Source organism: Crotalus tigris, unplaced genomic scaffold, assembly GCF_016545835.1.
Source record: "Crotalus tigris isolate CLP2741 ecotype Arizona unplaced genomic scaffold, ASM1654583v1 scf7180000017585.4430047, whole genome shotgun sequence".
Lineage (NCBI taxonomy): Eukaryota > Metazoa > Chordata > Lepidosauria > Squamata > Viperidae > Crotalus > Crotalus tigris.
Genome location: NW_024096493.1, coordinates 1,521,026 through 1,541,332, shown reverse-complemented (window position 1 = coordinate 1,541,332; position 20,307 = coordinate 1,521,026).

The following is a 20,307-nucleotide window of genomic DNA, read 5'->3' as shown; positions in this document are numbered from 1 at the left end:
GAGAGTGGAGGAAGGGAAGCAAGTAACGGAGTAGCACCCCCAAATAACATCAAGAAAACAGCCAATATGCATCTCTCAGAGTTTAAACAATTAAGACCATTGAGTGGACCAATGACGAGGTCCAGGAGCCGTGCGCAAAAACTGGCCAGTACTATAAAGGAGACTCCCATCGACCTGCTTTAAGCCCTGATGATGTCGGTAGTGCTGACCAAAGAAAGCTTGGCATTGGAATAAACGTTTTTAGTTTAAATTTTTCCTGGTGTTCGTGTTTATTTGTTTTTGTATAATATGGCTTTACCCAGGATTCGAGTTTTTAATGAAATTAGAAACATATATATGTATGTGTACATACATACATACATACATACATACATACATACATACATACATACATACATACAGTTTTAATTCTGTTCTGTCAAAACTTCTGACTGGCCATTTTAAGGGCATTCACTATGAGAATCATTTCTGTCCACGAGGAGAACTTGCTGTACAATCTCTGATCCATATCTTTTTGTCTGTAATTTCTGTTGAGATGTGAAGTGTAGATTTATTATTACCTTACTAGTTAAGTTCCCAGGAAGAACATTTTATAGATATTGGACTTTTCTACTTAATAGTAATAATAATGTAGCCTTGAGTTTGTTACTAATTTTTGCTAGCAGCCATGCTGGGTAAATTGGCTAATATATGCATTTTGCATAATTTTAGTTGTATTTTCTATATTTGCCATATCACTTTGTATGGTGTACTAATTTGGTTGGAACCACAATAAAGATTAGTCTTAGTCTGTTTTCATGCCTGCAGGGTTTGCTAAATGGCATCAACTCCACTAAAAAAAAAGCAACTCTGTCTATCAGTGTCCTCCATAGTACTTCAGCTCTATAGTTGCAGAGGAGAAAGACTATCCTGTTTTTACCTTAGAAAGCTGAAAGCAATCACAAGAAGATTGCAAAATTCCACAAACAGCAGGTAAATTTGTGCCTCATCAAAAAAAAAAAAGCTGGAGAGCTATTAGAAGTGGCTCTTATTATTCCAGCTTTCACTCTTTTCCACCTTCATTATTCCAGATAATACTACCTGGAAATACCTCATGCTATTTCCATTCCTGTGATTGATCCTTGAATCTGTGGACTGGCTGTCTTTTGATCCCATCCCATTGTTTAGTTAAAATTGAATGCTAAATGGAAATAAATTATTGATAACTGATTTTGTTTGTCTTTTGCTAAAGCAAAAGAAAAAAAATATGGTGGAGGGGAAGGAAAACCATTGCTTTATTTGTTTCATGTAACTCTAGCTAATATAGCAATAACTATGGAAGCTTCCCAACCACAGTTCTGCTGTATTCTTTGACTCTTTGCAATCCTCCTTGCTTCTAAGGCTGAGACTGAGTTGGCCGGAGGGATAGAACACAAGTGAAAAATAGATGAAAGGTTGCTTCATATTCCTCTAGAACTCAATTTTTTTAATCTTCTAGAACCCCTTTAGTCTAGGGCTGACTTCCTGGAATAGACTTTGAGACTTCCTTGACAAGATTTTGGAAGTGGATTGACATTGTCTATTTTTTAGGGCCGAGAAAAAGTAAATGACCTAAAGTCACTTAGTCTTTGTGCCTAAGACAAGGCTAGAATTTATGGTATCCCTGTTTCTAGCATGATGTCTTAATCATTGCACCAAACTGGCTCTACCCATATCTACCTTTTATTTCTTACTTGTCCATTTGATTCCTAGCATCATTTTGTTTTACTTTAAACTTACATTTTGCACTCTGTATCAATATTCCAGTGTCTTATCCATCCAAACCCAATTATAGAGAATTTCTCCCATAATCTCTATTGAAAAGAGCTAAATTTGCAGAATTTTAGGAAGTCAAAACATCTTTTAGCAAGTCAAAACACCAATGCCACCAATATCATCATCAGACAACTTTTGTTTGTCCCAGCAAATGAATATTGCTTAGTGTTGCTTTCAGTGATGAAAATACCAAGAGGTATAGTTTATTTTCAGCACAGAAAAACTAAAAGGTAGTAACCGGAATCCTGGGTTTGTGCCTCTTGTGTTGTGGGAATTGGACTTTAAATTGAATTCTACTCATAAGATCTATGATGCTATCACTAATGTCAGGAATATCTGGGTGGGTCAAAAAGTCAAAACAGTGGCCATTTTACTCTTCTGTTTGTCATGGCTGTAAGACTCAGGAGGGCAGTATGACCTCATCTGATTTCTGTCAATCATTTAGCACCACCTGGGGAGCACATGTAACTTAAGGGATGTTACAGATGCAGACAATTTTTGCTCCCCAATTGTGCGTATAAGTGTATGCTTACTTCTCTTTGTCATGTTCCCATCCTACCCTAAATAAATAACTAAGTGGCCATTATTTGATATGATGTATATTTTTAAAAAGTCTATGTGAATCACATTCAAACCTTCCCATTTAGAATCCATTTACCTTTACTTGTAAAATGTCTTTTGGAAGCAGAGTATACATGAATTCCATCACCCACAGATGCATCCTCTTAGCACTGGGGTGGAATGTCAATCAATTTTCTCTTTGGTTGAAAACATGAATTAGGAGAACAAGAGCTTTAGGAACAATGTTCAGGTGGAACATCATATATACCTTTCATATTTAATGATACAGAAATATTGTGGCTGTGGATAGATTGTGTGAGCTTACTTCCTTTGGGAGGCTACATTCAGAAAGAACATCTGATGACAAGCAACTTCAGATAGTATTTTATAGTCTTTACATCGTGCTGTAATATTTGCTTTGTATACAGAATGGTATTTCTTTTTCTACATCTATATTTCACCCCAAATACCAGGAGGGATCTTGGAAAATGTGATTTGCTACAGCAAGTGTGCAGCTTCTTCGTCTCAGCTCTTGATGTTTTCATTTTCTTTGGTGCCTGAAGTGGCAGATTCCCTTGTGAACATCTCTGAAGATGTTGCAGAAATAATTTCCATATGTATTTTGGTGGTCTATGAAACTACAAATACCTACTGCCTTTAAGAAGTTCTGCTCAAACTCCCTAACTATCTTCTCCAGCATTTAATTTTTGACCCTGAACACAAGTTTCTAATAATGTCTTATTTAGCATTTCCTTTCCCAACTTACGCTTCCTTTTTTAACCTCTTGAGTATTATCCATTTACTGTATTAGCGCCATAGGTCAGAACTGCTAATACTCCAATACATGTATAGAACTTTTGAATACATCAACGTGCTTCCGTGTGTAAGTGGATCTTCAGTTCATTATAACCTTGTGTTGTGTTTTTCTTCAAATGGAGGTAACTAAAGAGACTAAAGGTTTTAGTCTCCTTTAACCGCTCCTGAGATTGTTCTGTAAAGCTGAAGATTTTATTCCCATCTACTCAAGATTTTCTGTAAAGTTTTCCCTCTAATAATAGGTGGAGTTAAGTCCCAGTTTCACGTAGTGGTTAAATACACTGAATTAGAAATCAGGAAGTTGTGAGTTCTGTCTTAGAAGTGAAGTCTGCTGGTGATTTTGCACCAATCATTTCCTCTCAGTCCTAGGAAGGAGGCAATGGCAAACCATTTCCAATTTGTCTTGGCAAAAAGGCTGGTGATTCAAAGGCAAAGAAAAGGAGAGGAGGAGGAGGAGAATTTGAGGTATACTGCTCCATTGTGAGTAATTGTGCAGCTGCTTTACCTTGCGTTCATTTTTCACTACTCACTAGCTCAGTTTGGATATAATCATAAAAAAATAGAGGAATTCCTCATCCCCTACTGCTCCTTTTAAGTTCCTCTTGCTAATGGAAATGGCTGAACAAACCAATGAATATGTATATGTGCTTATTTAGCAGCATATTCCCATTTGGATTCCTAGTTAGTTGTTATCTTACAAGCTAGAATACAAAGCTAAACTAGGCTCTTGGCTTATGATACACCCTATCTTTTAATAAATTGATTAGCTTTCTCTTTTTGGAGCTGGACTTGCTCAAAGACTTCATCAGAAAGCATGAATTATGAGACAATAATATTTCGAGTGGGAAGTGTAGAACGGAAAGAAAAACAGACTGGCTAAAATTTGGAGAGCCATTTGGGGAAGAGTGGTAAACATTTAAAAAGCTAAAAATGGGAAATCCATCTAGCAAAATTTAGGTTTCAGTGGTGTGAAATAGATGCTGAGATCACACGTGGCCACCCTCATGCTATGGGTTGTTTATCCTTTTGCTAGTCAATAGGAGCCAAATTTCACTATGGAAAGTGAAAACAGGAAGCTTCTGATGCAGTCCAAATTAAAACAGGGTCTTTTCTGAAGATCCAGTTTAGGTCCTGACGTTAATCTGGTCATCAGTGTCCCTTTCTGCTAGATGTTCAGAGAACATCTAATAGCTTTCTTCTATAGAAACAACCATTTAATCCAGGGGTGTCAAACCTTAGCAATTTAAAGACTTGTGGACTTCAACTCCCAGAATTCCTCAGCCAGCATGGATGGCTGAGGAATTCTGGGAATTGAAGTGTACAAGTCAAAAGTTGCCAAGCTTTAATTTAATATGATACTGCATTATGAAAAAAATTGCAACTGAGCTTTGTGACTTGTGAAAATGCCCTCAACTTTTATCATCATAGCTGACATATCGCCTCTTCTATTGTTTCTTCTTCAGTCATATGAGAATTAAAGAATTAATAATACATTTATTAGGGCTGTAAAGCAGCTCAGATGTAAAGGAGAAAAGGTGCTTTGAAATGCATGGGCTGCTCAGGGAGATTTGTTGGCAACTCCTTAAAACAAATATACCTTTTGCTGGAATCATCTTGCTGTCCTTTGTGTTCTCTGAAGTGTTTTTCCCCATTCAAATCTGAAGCATCGCACAACCTTAATACACATGTTAAAGTAATAATATCTTCACATTCTATTTCAAACATAGTCACCAGAACTACAACACTATTACAGGATTATGTTGATAACAGAATTATTTTACAAAATAGAATATCCAAAATTGGAGTAACCTGGAAGATTTCCAGTTTTGGTACTTTCTTTTCTTCTAATAGAGTAGTTAGTGATTTATATGTAAGTAGTTTAACTGTTGATCAAATTGAAAACACATAAAACAACAAGGTCCAGAGATGGATTGATTTACTATAAAGGGGCCATTTAGAAAGAATACCATGTACAATGGGCATCATTGTCTGAAATCACCGAAAGAATCAAAACACATGTTCTGCATACAGTATTAAATGAAAACCGAAAAATTCAGAACTGAGTCCACAAACATCTTCCAGATTTATCTACTTGTTGAGCTCCTCATTAAACAATGTGGGATGAATATAAATGGCTGCCTTTGCAGCCAAGTATTCTTATATTGTGCTTCAGCTCATTTATTATTTTCACTCATTTTAGTGAAAAATCATGCAAAGGTGAATCCATCCCTTCATTTGCCTGAGACAAGGGCTTGTCTAAAATGGAAGTTTTAAGATGCACTTCCCGATTCACAGACATAATTTACTTACCCCTTTTAAATTGGCCATGATAACGGCTTTTATCCCTTCAGCATTTGTACATCAGCAGATGTAGCACAAAAGTGGCCACAGCCTTTCTACAGATAAATCTATGCTCAGTGTGAATGTAATAGAAATCATTTTATTGTAACATGGGCCTCAGTTATTGTGAATCTGTAAAGGGGGGGGAGGCTTATTCTTAATAAAAGCACTTTATTGTACAAGTTCTTCCATTGTACAATGGATTTTAGTTTTATCTAACATCTTTTGTATTTGTGGTAGTGTGGCCCAAGTAATTTTTCAGCATGCAGAGTTAAGTAATAACAGTATGTAGGCAAATAGGAGAACCATTAGGGACTCAACTGGAACTCACAGGTAGTTTGAAATAATAGAGTATCCAGGAGAATGGAAGAGCTTCAGCTGGTAGGATTTACCATTCTTCTTCAAATATAATGAATCATGTGGTATAATGTAGGAGGACAGGGGATGGAAGAGACATACTCTTCATACAGAGTTAGAACAGAGTTTGAAATAAGCCCATAAAAATTGGTGTGCACATATTTTTACTGGCCTGCCGGGAAGAGTTGGCAGAAGAAGGAAGAAGAGCAAGATTTTTATGATGGCCTGTGAAGGAAAGTTCTTTAACATCCCCCTTGATTTTGGTGTGGGCAAAGAGAAAAACAAAGGTAGGACTAGACAGAGTTATCTTCCACCAGAGTATTCACTCACTTGAAAGGCATTGCATGTGAAAACATTGGAATTCTACTCACTGATGGTCCAATATTGTAGGTCTCAGAAATCTGACACAATATGTCTAAAATTTCTAAGTGAAATGCGAAAGGAAACCCACACAGCATCCAGCTTTAACTTCAAGTTTATATTCCAGCTGCAATGATAGTCTCACATTTATATTTTCCAATGAAAGTGACTATAGGCTGATCAGCTATAAGATGATCTCAGTAGTGTAAGAACAAAAATTATTTGCACAATAAATGTTATGTCCTGAGCCTTGCAAGCAGGCTTGGGGCATTGCAGGCAGTCCCAGGCAGGTGCAAGCTGCCCAGGACCAGACAGGCTGTCGCCAGTACGTGTGCGCATGCGCGGGTGCTGGCGCGCCAAAAGTAGCAGATTGACCCGGGAAAGGCCTATAAAAGGAGGCCCGTTGCCATATTCCAATGTAAGCTGAACTGAAGAATAAAGAGCTGTTTCTCGTGTCTTACCATTTCGCGACGGACTCAACACTGGCGACGAAGGTGGGATGCCTTACATCGGAAAAGAGAAGGTGTAAGCTTACCTGAGTGAGTCCGGAGCGGCAGGAACTGCGTTGACTTGGCAGCTACCCGCCAATCCAGCGTGCATTCGGGGATAGGCTGGCTGATAGACCCTTCCTGATACGAAATGGCGAAGATTGGAAGGCTTTCGGAATTCGACGTCTCACATCCAGACAGGTGGGAGTCCTACGTAGCCAGGGTGGAAAACTACCTCAAAGTGAACCAGGTGAGGGAAGAGAGCTTGAAGGCTGCCACCCTGCTGTGCGTTTGCGGTCAAGACGTATTCGAAATCGCTGAGAACCTCGCAGCACCTGTTCCTTTAGAGTCTGTCAGCTACGCAGATCTAAAGAAGTTACTGAAGGAGCACTTCCAACCTAAGATGTCCGTCATCACGTGGCGCCAAACCTTCGAGCAGAGGGATCAACGACCCGGAGAGTCGGCCAAGGAGTACATCGCCGCACTGAGGAAAGCCGCCAAACATTGCGAGTTCAAGGACCTCGAAGAACGACTGAGGGACCGATTTGTGTGCGGGCTAAGGCATTGAGAGTTGCAACAGAGACTTTTTGCCAAGGAGAACTTGTCTTTCCAAGATGCCTTGAGAGAGGTCACCGCAGAAGAAGCAGCGGGCGGCGCCATCAAGAACATGTGGCCGATCAGAAACAGTCCAGATGCTGCATCCGTGCACCAGGAAGAAGTCCAAAGAAACTCCGAGGAGGATCTGGACGAGGAAGTGGACCGTCTCCACCCCACAAAGGAAGGAAAACCAAGAGGAAGCTCTTCAGCTCTCCCTAAGTGCATCGGTTGTGGAGGTCGCCACAAGAGAGCCGACTGCAAGTTCCGCTCCGCTATCTGCCAGGCATGCGGAAAACAAGGACACATTGCAGCTGTGTGCCTGGGCCGTCAGAAGGTACAAACTCAGGAAGAATTGCGCCTGAAAGGTACCAGGGTCCCCAGCCAGAATAGGGTGGGTTTTTGTGCTTCGCGAAGAAGCAGCTACAGGACAGGCACACACAAGCCCATTAAGAAAAAGCTGTCACTTAAGGTGAAGCTACAAGGGGTTCCATTAACTATGGAACACGGGGTCTGCATTTTCGATCATTTCTATGCACACATTTAGGAAGATTTGTTCCGGCAGTGGAACCAAGGCCAAGTTGAGGCCTTCTGACATTGTGCTAACGGATTTTCAAAACTCCAGAGTGTGTGTTAAGGGGGAGGCCACCCTTAACGTACAGTATAAGGATTTTGAAGGTCCACTAGATCTAATAGTAGTAGGGGGTGAACGAACGAGTCTCATAGGACTCGATTGGTTTGAGGCCTTGGGAATACACGTCATAGGGCTCAATAGTCTGCAAACACTTGACCTACAAGAAGTCTGCAAAGAATTTGCAGATGTCTTCAGCCCCCAGCTGGGCACATACAAAGGACCCCCTGTGTCATTAAAACTAGACCCCACTGTCACTCCCATTAGAATTAAAGCAAGAAGGGTCCCTTTTGCTTTAAAGAGTAAAATTGGCACTGAGTTGGACAAATTGATCCAACAAGGAATTCTAGAACCTGTTGACTGCAGTCCATGGGAGACCCCCATTGTCACGCCTCTTAAGGCAAATGGGGACATTCGCATCTGTGCTGATTACAAATGCACTCTAAATAAGGCATTGCAGCAACATGCCTATCCTGTTCCTGTGGTCAGTCATATCCTGGCCTCCCTCAAGGGGGGGGCGCGTTTTTGCAAAGCTTGACCTAGCTTAAGCATATCAACAGCTGCCTGTTGATGATGACGCTGCTATAGCTCAGACTATTGTGACCCACAGAGGGGTTTTCAAGGTAAAGAGACTTCAATTTGGAGTAAATGTCGCTCCTGGGATTTTCCAAAGCGTAATGGAAAACACACTATGGGGTATACCAGGGATTTGCCCCTATTTTGATGATGTCTTAATTGCAGGAGACTCCACACACATTCTAGCTGAAAGGCTAAGGGCTGTCCTGTTAAGGTTCAGGGAAACGGGACTCAAACTCAAGAAGGACAAATGTAAAATTGGGGTACCTTCTACTGAGTTTCTGGGGTTCAAAATTGATGCTGCTGGGATTCATCCTGCTGAATCCAAACTAAAAGCCATTATGCAAGCCCCTAGGCCAAAGTCTAAGGCCGAACTGCAGGCTTTTCTGGGCCTTCTGAATTTCTACAATTCCTTTCTTCCACATAAGGCTAGTGTAGCTGAGCCTCTTCACAGGCTATTAGATAAACAGGCAGTGTGGCAGTGGTCACAAACACATGAGGCTAGTTTCAATGAGGTCAAGGCCTTACTCACTTCTAACAGTGTACTTGCACACTTCAATGAGTCCCTTCCTGTATGCATCGCTTGTGATGCTTCCCCTTATGGGGTGGGTGCTGTACTGAGCCACCTCAAGGCTGATGGAACTCAGGTTCCTGTTGCATATTACTCCAGGACATTGTCTGCGGCTGAGCGCAACTATGCTCAAATAGACAGGGACGCCTTAGCTGTTGTTGCTGGAATTAAAAAATTCCATGATTTTTTATATGGTAGGCAATTCATGGTCTTCACTGACCATAAGCCTTTGCTGGGACTGTTTACCACACGTAAACAAACTGCCCAAATCATCTCCCCCAGGATATTCAGGTGGTCTATCTTTTTGTCTGCATATGATTTTTCCCTACTTCACAAGCCTGGGAAGGAAATGGGCCATGCTGATGGCCTCAGTAGATTACCCCTGCCAGTAATAGAGGCTGACCCCACGCCAGCCATCAATATCCTCTCCATTCAAGCCTTGCCCGAGTCCCCTCTGAATGCCAGGGATGTAGCCGCTGAATCAGGCACAGATCACACACTTTCACGTGTCCTTTCTTTGGTTTTGTCTGGATGGCCTGAGCACTGTCCTAGTCCTGAGTTTCAGAGTTTCTGGTCTAAAAGGAACGAGTTGTCCACCTCTCAGGGTTGTCTGCTTTGGGGAAACAGGGTTGTCATTCCCACCTCAATGAGGACTAGGGTCTTAGATTCCCTCCACGAGGGTCATACTGGCATTGTTCGTATGAAGGCTCTTGCACGCAGCCACTTGTGGTGGCCAGGGGTAGACAAAGACATAGAAGCTAAGGTGCATGCTTGCCACCTTTGTCAACGTTCACGCCCTGAAATGCCCCAAGCTCCTGTGCATAGATGGGAGGAAACACAGTCTCCATGGTCTAGGGTGCACATTGACTACGCTGGGCCCTTTCAGGGTCAATTCTTCTTGGTCCTCGTTGACAGCCATTCAAAATGGCTTGAGGTTGTACCTGTCTCTTCCACCACCACTGCAAAGACTATTCAGGTACTGAGGGGGATTTTTGCTGCACACGGGCTCCCAGACGTCATTGTGTCTGACAACGGCCCTCAATTCACTTCCTCCGAATTCCAAGCTTTCTTGCAGGCTAACATGATTCGTCATGCCACTTCTGCACCTTTCCACCCGTCCACCAAAGGTATGGCTGAACGCATGGTTCGCATCACCAAGGACGCCTTGAAGAGGCTCACCTACGGGGACTGGCATCACAGGTTGGCTGACTTCCTCCTTTCTTATCGCACCACACCGTCCACTTCTACAGGGAGAAGCCCAGCTGAACTTCATTGGGGGCGCAAACTGACTACCAAGCTTGACCAGTTGCATCCGGACAGACTGCCTCCTTCTGTCTCACACCCCAGGGCACCTAGGCAACTACTTGTGGGTGCCCCGGTATGGACTCGTAATTACGGGCCTGGTCATACATGGGTCCCTGCATCTATATCCAGGGTCACAGGTCCTCTATCCTACGAGGTATCCCTGGACAACGGTTGTGTCCTGCATCGGCACATTGACCAACTTCGCCCTAGACGGGACCTTCCCGCTGAGACTCCTGGGTCTTTTCCGGGGGGGAGGGGGAGCCCTTTGGGCAAAGGGAGGGGCATGGAATTCTGCCCTTTACCAATGAGGGAGCCACAAACGGCCCATCCCAAAATTCTGCGAGTGCTCCAAACAGGAATTCTAGGAGCTTAGCCAGATATCAGGCATTCACGCCTACTCCAGCCAGGGAGTCACCCCAGGGGCATGATCACTTTTCACCCATATCACTCAGTAATCCAGTCAGAGAGAATACCCGGGAGCATCCCAGCAATCCATTCCCTGCAAGAGAGCTGGCACACACTCCTCCTAGTTGGCCTGACTTAAACCCTGTCCCTAGAAGGGGGCAAACACACAGGGAGGTGGTTGAGGAACCAAATCCCGACTACAACACCTCTGACTACACTCAGGGGACAACTGAGTTTTGGGACAGTACTGAAACCCACACAAGCCTGGACACAGAACGGGATTCAGGGAATAGACAGCCTCCTGACAGGTCTTGGACGGACCTAGGAGGTTCTACAGAAACGCCCAACAGTGACAGTCACTTAGAAGGGCCAGAGAGCCTACAGCTAGGCGGGACAACCAGGTCATACACTGGAAGAAGCCCTGGCCTGACGAGCCCGGTGGGCAAGCAAGCAGGCCAGGCATTGGAGCACAGTCCTTGGGAGTCACCAAGGCATAACAAGGGGAACAGGCACACATCACCCCTCAGTCAGGGGGTACTTGTCAGACACCCAGAGCTTAGGAGGTCACAGAGAGCAAGGAAATCTCCTAAGTACTTAAAGGATTACATAACACTATTGGCTAAACAGAGCCAGTAGAAGGGTAGAAAACATTAAGGCAATAGAAACGGGGGGAACTCCGAACATTGGAGGAGCAGAGCATTGTACTAAGAGTGGGTTGTGTATTATTATGGCATTGGTCGTAGTTTTAGCCCGGGGGAAAGGGGTGTTATGTCCTGAGCCTTGCAAGCAGGCTCAGGGCATTGCAAGCGGTCCCGGGCAGGTGCAAGCTTCCCGGGACCAGACAGGCTGTCGCCAGTACGTGTGCGCATGCACGGGTGCTGGCGCACCAAAAGTAGCAGATTGACCCGGGAAAGGCCTATAAAAGGAGGCCGAGAGTTTTGGGCGTTGCCGCCATATTCCAATGTAAGCTGAACTGAAGAATAAAGGTTTCCTGAGAACTACAACTGTTTCTCGTGTCTTACCATTTCGCGATGGACTCAACAATAAAGATCCTGTAGGCCTCACTTTAGCTTGAATATTATTTTCAACATACTCATCACATTAGTTTTAAGTTAGTATTTGAATTTTCTAGCTAAATGGTTATTGTTTCGTGTGATTCAATCATGAATCTCTCTCTGCCACTTTTTTAAATTTAAAGTATTAAATCTTTGGTTCAATTCTTCAGACTTACAGTTCACATTCCTCACTAAGGAGTTTAACTTCAAAAATGGTTTACATATAATGGTAAAGAGCTTTTAAAGTGGGAAGAAACTCAATTTTATTTTATTTAGTTTGGGAACTGGGATAAATTCAGCAAAACTTGTTGGATCATACTGATTAGGAGGAGGAGGAGGAGGAGGAGAAGGAGGAGGAGGAATAATTTATTTTCTCTGTCTTCTTGATTTCATATCCATGAAAAATCAAATGCAAGATAGCACTGACCACAAAAGGTTTTTTTAGTCAATTAAATACCAATAAAATAGTAAAAAGATAAGGAGCTTTCTACTTGGCTTGTGGTCCAAGATATAATTTCAATATTTTGTCATGACATCAAGTCATCTCACTTGATTTCACTGAGAAAGAGAAGTAGGAATCCAGTGCTTCTGCCAATTTATTCTGTACCTGTGTGAAATTTCACACAATTGTTTTCTTTGCATTTCTAATTATTTATAACTTTCTGACCACAACTTCAATGTAAGGGAAGGAAGAGAGATGATGATGAGATCATCCCATTTAAAGCAATACAACTTTGAGCCGCACTACCAAATGAGCAATGATCGGTACTTCTGTAAGAGATTAGCTGATTAGCTGATTAACTGAGAAAGAAAGAAAAATGAGTATAAACACAAACAGTCAGCAGATGGGAGACCACACTGTAGGTTTCACAGATGAATGGACTCTTGATCTGTCATGCAAACATTATGTGACAAAAGAGATGCAAAAATGTAAAAAGATACTGCTTTAATGGTTTTACTAATAATAGAAGTCTAGTGGGTTCCCCTCACTATTCCCAAGAATAGTGTTTTCCCAACTCCTCTAACCTCTGCAACTGATTTAAGAAAAAAACAAATGAATCTTGTTTCTTTGATTGTGCTCTGCTGCTAAGGCACTGGTGGGATTCAGCTAGTTCGCACCAGTTCGGCAGAACCGGTAGCTAATTTTTTGTTGCCCAGGCCCAGAATGGACTTCTGGAAGCAGCATCCACACACAGAACTGATTGTTCACATATTTGAATCCCACCACTGAGCTAAGGTTCTTGACGACTTCTTTGGTTATCCTTGTCTTCTGGGGCAAGGTGTTACAGAAGGTTTTGTGTGTGTATCTGTGTGTACCAGTGAAGAGTTCCTCCCTTCAGACTATTACATTGCACAGATAGTCCTTGATTTATGACCACAATTGAGCCCAACATTTATGTAGCTAAGTGAGACATTTGTTAAATGAGTTTTGCCCCATTTTTATAACTAATCTTGTCACAACCTGTGAATCCCTGCAATTTTTAAATTAATAACACAGTTGTTAAGTGAATCTGGTTTCCCCAGTGACTTTGCTTGTCAGAAGATGGCAAAAGATGATCACGTGATCCTGAGATATTGCAATTGTCATAAATATGAGTTCGGTTTCCAGCCATTTGTATTTTGATCATGTAACCATGGGGATGCTGCAATGGTTGTAAGAGTGAAAAATGGTCAGAAGTCACTTTTGTCAGCGACATTGTAACTTTGAATGGTTACTAAATGAAAGCCTACCTGTACTTGCAGATGACTGCTTCACAAAAACAGGAGCCACCCTCCTAGTCTAAAGAGCTGTTTTGAAGAGCTGTATAAACTGCTGCCTTGGTGTAATTTTACTTTCGCTTTTTATTCTTAAGTAAATGTTTTTTTTTTCTGTGACTAACTTAATTACATAACATTGCTCTCTCGTGTGACTTTTCCTTTGGTATAAAAAATACATATCCTTTTGTAACTTGTCTTTTTTCATACAACAATAACATTGGTAAAAGGATATATAAGCAGTTAAGGTGTTTATGAAGACATAGACAGCTCATTCAGTTTTGGCCTTGGATATCTGCCAGAATTATTCTGCATTTTGGATTTCCTTGGGAATCAAGACCCCAGCAGAGCTGCCACATTTGCCAGAATCTGCTACTGTACTTTCTAGTTGGGAACTTCTATTTTGAATGATCATAATTTTAAACTATATATTTGTAGTTCTTTTCACACACACATTTTGTGTGCTTGCATGTGTGTGTGTTCTTTTCTCACTTTGGGGATTGATCTGAGAATAAAAATTGGATTACACATATTCTAAATAAAGAGGCAAACAAACAGATAACTCATAACTGAACTTAAGTACAATGCTTGCAGAAGACATACTTCTACAGGTTTGTGTAATAACTCAGAATAGACATTCTTTCAAAAGTGATGACTTCTGGTGAGATGGTCACCCGTTTACACATCATCAAGAACAAAGAGGGAAAGAAAAAGATCATCAGCTGGAACGTCACCAAGGCATATTTCCCAATGCCTTCCAATTAAATCTTTGGTTGAAGCACTTAATTCACCCTCAACTGCATTTCTTGTAGAGTACTTCAATTTAATTCCATTTATGTACCGTGCCACTGAAGTAGATAATTCTTTTGTCTCTGACCTATATTTTGCTCTCCTTTCTTTAATAATCCACATAACGCTCATGGCATTGCCACACACCTCACGTTCAGTAGCTAATCCTGATGGATCCCAATATTCTGCCTCAATATGACAGGTACAATTTTGATGTGTATATGTGTATGTATTATGGTTGAAGGTTTTTTTTTCATTTCATTTCATTTTTTTTCATTTCTTGCCTGATGTAATTTACTTTATGCCTCCTGATTCACATTTTCTCTTTTATAAGCCTTTCCTTTTCCTTCCCTTTCCCTTCCCCCCCTCTCTCCCTTTCCTCTCTTCCCCTGCCCTCTCCCTCTCCCTCCCTTCCCCTCCTTCCTTTCCACCAGTCCTGCCATTAGGCAAAGTATACAATTAATCTATTACCTCCAAGGAACTATGTTGATATCCATTCATTCACCTGTCCCATATGCATTTCTTGTTTTTGAGAAGGAATCAATAGGATATACGGTATTAGTCACTCTAGGAACACAATATGTATAAAATCCTTGCCAAAAAGAGTCAGGTATTTCTGTGATCACCTTATTTCTGTGATCACCTTGAATCAAACTCTTCATTTGACCTGTTATAACTGCTGGCCTATGTCCATTATCAAAGCATGGGATGGGACCAGGAATCAGCTGGAACTAAATCAGAATGGAGAATGATATCCCACAACAAAATCCATTGTCAGCTCATCCAAGTACACCACACACAAAGTTCCAGTGACTTGAAACTCCAGAGTGTTCAAAAATGTCTTGAAGTCTTTTTTTTTTTTTAAAAAAAAAACCAGATTAGCATGTATCTCAAAAGTTAGACTGCCATCCTATTTAAGTGCTCTATTTTTCCATTATAGGCCTGTCAACGGGAATGTGTTGCCCTATAGCAGATGACAAGTGAAAATGCTGGTAACATTGTTTTTTCATAGACGGGTGGAGGAAAAAAAAAAACCCAAAGAAGCAATTTCTTAGCTAAAATGTCACCTGTTAGATGTATGGGATTCACTATATTTGTTGCCCTGGTAACAAATGGTGTAAAATGACTCCTTTGCACAGCTCCATCAGAATGATTGCATCCTGGTTTCCCCATCATTTTACAAGAGGCTGTTTTCATTCTCCCTTCCTGACCGCATTAAGTGTAAAGAGATTGAATTACGCTGCTGCACCTTCTCTATTCTATGTGGATTCAAGAGTTGATATTGATGTACTGAGGACTATGTTCTTCTTCAAGGAAAAAAAAAAGCTACAAATTATAATGAATTTGACTTTTATGTATCGACCATTCAAGTAGCAAAGCAGTGTTTCTTTACCCAGGGGAGAGACATGGCATAATCAGCATTTTTCTCTTGAACGAATCCAATTGATAAAGCAATATACTTGGTGTCACTTGGCTTGATCCCCAGGTTTAACAATAGTCATACTAAAGGTAGACACATTACTCCATAAATTTCTCCCATAAAAAATGCTAGCCACTGCTTTCTACCTTTTTATTGAGCCATGAGAGAAAAAAATAAAACAGGTACAAGAATTTGCTGAGACTTTGTTGCGGATAGGCAAAAATATACCCATGACATCAATATTTAAAATTATAGATAATATTAAGGCTGGCTGATGTTAAACCATGTTATTTGTGATACCTTAATCTTTTCAGACAGCTGATCAAAACAGAACTATGCATTTTCACTTCATGTTTTTGTTACACTCATTCATTTAAATAGATTAAATACATTTCAACATTTTGTATACGTACAAATATTGCATAATGTACAGTATGTGCATGGAACTTTGTAAAAAACAGTTATGCTTTAACAAATTATCAAAATTGCTAGTTACTTTTTGTGCATTTCAAATTCTTTAATTTCATTATTGAAAGCTGAAAACAAAAAAAATGTAATGAAAGACAAGGAACTAAGTGAACAACATGGAACTAAGATTAAATATAAAGGTACAACAACTAGGCCTAGAACTGACAATGAATATACTGAAGTAATGGGTTGTTTCTGCCTTTTAAGATTAACTATCAACAGTAAAGTGATCAATTGTCAAAAAATATGCTGTAGACTAGCACTTGGTATAATAACCATAAATGCCTTGAAAAGATAGAAGCAGGAAAGAATGTACTGTATACCTAGAAACAATTGTGTAGACAATGGTTTTCTCTATGAAAGTTAGACTTTGAAGAAGCAGGACAGAAAGAGAATTGACATTTTTGAATTTAGGTGTTGGAGAAAACTACTGAAAATAGTGAAGAAAACAAACACATGAAACATCAAGCAAATCAATCTAGAGTTCTTCCTCAAAGCACAAATGGCCAGGATCACATTACCATAGTTTGTACACATTATATCAAGACTGAGGTATCTGAAAAAAATCTATAATGCTGTGAAAGGTGGAAAGAAATAATAGAGGATAATGACCAGCACCAAAGTGAGAATAGAAAGATCTGAAGGACCAGGCTGGGAACCGATTCTTCTCAATAAAATCTATCTATATGGACACTAAGTGTCATCACTGACTTGATAACTTGTAATCAATCAAACAATCAAATTTCACTATTGAGCTATAGAGAGAGAGAGTGAGGAAAAAAATCCTCAGATAAACAAAGAAGCTGTGGGGAAAATATTAAATAATTTGAATTTTTGATGAAAATAAAATGTCCAATCTGAATTAGTAAATACCCAAGAATACTGAAAAATGTATAGCCTTTCTTTCAGAAAAAAATCTAGAAACAAGGTTCTGACTGATATATTGAATGGTATCTAATATTTTATGATACCTGTAAGTGGACACTTCCAGAAGATCACAATTTTTATTCCCCCAGTGGTGGGATTCAGCTGGTTTGCATTGGTTCGGTAGAACCGGTAGCTAATTTCTTTTGAGTTCGGAGAACCAGTTGATGCGTGGCAGAAACATCACGCCCTCCTGCCCCCGATCGGACCCATGCAACACTCTCTTTCCAGCTCTGACGCCATCCTCCGTCACTTCCTCCAACACTGTGAGCAGTCCCACAAACAAAAAAAGTTTGTGGGATTAAAAAAAAAGTTCAATCAATCAATTCCAACTTTGCAAGATCTTTTTTTTTTCCCACAAGCAGTTGGAATTAATTGATTGAAATTTTTTTTTAATCCCACAAACTTTTGTTTCTGGGACTGCACATGGCAGCAGAGGAAGTGACGGAGGAGCTGGAAAGAAGATTAGAAAAGAAATGGTTTGGGAAGCGAGGGCATCTGGGCGATGGTGGGTAGGACAAGATTGCCAACTCTGCATCAGCAGAGAAATGCTTTCCAGCTCTGGAAACTGCTGCTAACTGCTGCTTCGATGGCTGTGTGGGCAGAGCTGCGAAGACGGCTCGGAAGAGGAGTGAAAGGGAAGAGGGTAGGTGGGAAGGTGAGGGGGATCTGCCAAAGCCATTTGGAGGAGAAAACGAAAAGAAGCCCCCATCTCATCTGCTGCCAGCAGTTCAGAGAAGCTACCTCTGAGCTGGCTGGCTGGCTGGCCGACAGCTGAGGAGGTGCTGCAGTGAGTCGTGCCCAGGAAAAGGAGAGCATGCAAGGCCGGAACGGGGGGGGAGGGAAACCAGCCGTGCTGGGATGCATCCGGTCATGTGAAATCTCGGCGAATTAGCGGGTGCCTGGTTGAAGAGATGGATGGTTGCAGTTTTGCCTGCTTTATTACGCGGCAGGCTATTAACAGGCAGCTCACTCCATTTTATTAAAAATAAAAATAAATAGTTTTTTTTAACAAAATGGAGCGGGCTGCCTGTTAATAGCCTGCCCCATAATAAAACAGGCAGAACCCTGACCATCCGTCTCTTCAATCACCCTCCCTCTAACTCTGGTTCCATAGGAAGAAGATAGGTATCAAATGGCGGCTTATTATTTTTTTTGCAACTGCCTGTGTCCAGTGTTAGAACTTATAGCTTTCATGGCAAACATGTGGTCGAGGAAGGTACCACTTGCAATCAAAAACATAAAAGGCATGTCCTGCATCATGCCGAACTGGCCATAAAGCCCCATTGGCATGGGCAAAGACGGCCCCAGGATGGCCGGAAGGGAGGCCTCACCCGGCCTGGGCCCTGTCTGCTCGGCAGCTCTGACAGGGGTGGCAGCAGCTGCTGCTGCTGCTTCTGCTGCTGCTCCAAGCTTCTTGCCCCGCAGGGAAGCAGGGGTCATCGGCAGAGATCCCTGCATCACCTGACTCAGCTGGCAGCCACTTTGGAAGTGAAGCTGTGCTGCCCATCCTCACGCTGGTGGGGGCGGTGGCTGGTGGGGTCCTGGCAGATGCTGTGCTGCGGAAGAGAGACAGCACGCTGCTGGCTGGGCCTGGCAATGCAGGGATTGCTGCCATCACCACCACCACCTCCTGCTTTCCTGCGTGGCTGGCAGATGGTGCACTGTGGTGTCTGGGCAACACGTGGGGCCTCACTAGGCCCAGCCAGCAGCATGCCATCTCCCTTCTGCAGTGCAGCATCTGCCAGGACGGTGGTGGCAAAGGGCCAGGGGTGCATGTGGGATAATGCAGAGTGGTAGCAGTGAGGGGTGGGCGTGTGCCAGAGCCCACCTTTTCCCCACCACCGCCCCCCCAGCACAAGGATGCGTGGCCAGGCCTGATGATGCAGAGATCGCTGCCTCCTGCTTCCCTGCATGGCTGGCCAGTCGAGGGGCTCAGAGAGTAGCCGCCACTTCCCCCATCAGAGCCTGTGAGTGGACGAGGCCCAGGCCGGGTGAGGGCCCACTTCTGGCCGTCCCGGGGCTGTCTCCACCTGCACCGATGAGGCTGTGCTGCAGAAGGGAGATGGAAGTGTTCTGATTCCCCCCCGCCATCTGCTCCCCCTCTAAGCCCCCTGTCTGGCTCCCCTTCTACGCAATCCTACATGACCATAGTATGGATGAGAGACTCAGCTGGTGGGGGTGCGGCTTTCCCCTGAGGCATCCCAGTACTCCCGCTCACCTAGCTGGACCCCCTCATCTTCCCCCAGCTGGGACCTGCTGACCCCCCCACCCTCCTTCACTCACCCCATTCCAAGACTCCTGCAGCCCCCCACCATACCCTCCTGCCCCCCTAGCTGGGACCTCCAGCAATTCTGCAACTGAGAGCTCCTGCCCCCACCCCGCTGGGACCTCCTGCCCCCACCCCAGCCACCCCCCCGAGCAGCCCACCCCAACCAAGGCGGAGGGAAGGCAAGGCAGAAAACCAGTTGTTAAATTATTTGAAACCCACCACTGCATTCCCCCCAAAGTTCCAAAAACACCACTGCTCCATGATTATGTTTACACCATCTGCCAGTCCTACCTCAACTTGAATCTATTAAGCAAGAATGATCCTTGACTCCTTTTGTTGAGAAAGGTATAGTTTACTAAAGGTCAAGTGAAATACAGTTAAGCAAAGCCAGATGAAATTCGTGCACCAAATCCCCCGAGTGAAAACTTTTCACTCAGGCACTTCCCTTCCCAATCAATTTCCAAGAAAATGTTTTTGAAACGGTCATTCTGACGGTGGGCTGGCTTGCTGCTGCATTCTTCTCATAGTAAATCGACCTTGAAACACCAGCTCAGAGATGCACTTTTGCTTTCTTAACTTTCATTTTCCCCCTCTCTCACCTTCTCCCCAGGGTTCATGGCAGACTGGCACTGGATGATGGTGGAGTGCAGGAATCAGGTGGTAGTTCTGGTACCATCTTCAAAATGATGAGAACAAATTGTTTACCCAATCTTTGCCCTGTGTAGAGCTGCCTCAGATTCTGAAGTAGCAAATATCCCCTTGCCCCGCACTATGCAAAAGTAAATAAAATAAATCATTTGTACGCCTCCTTTTGGTCACTTTATGG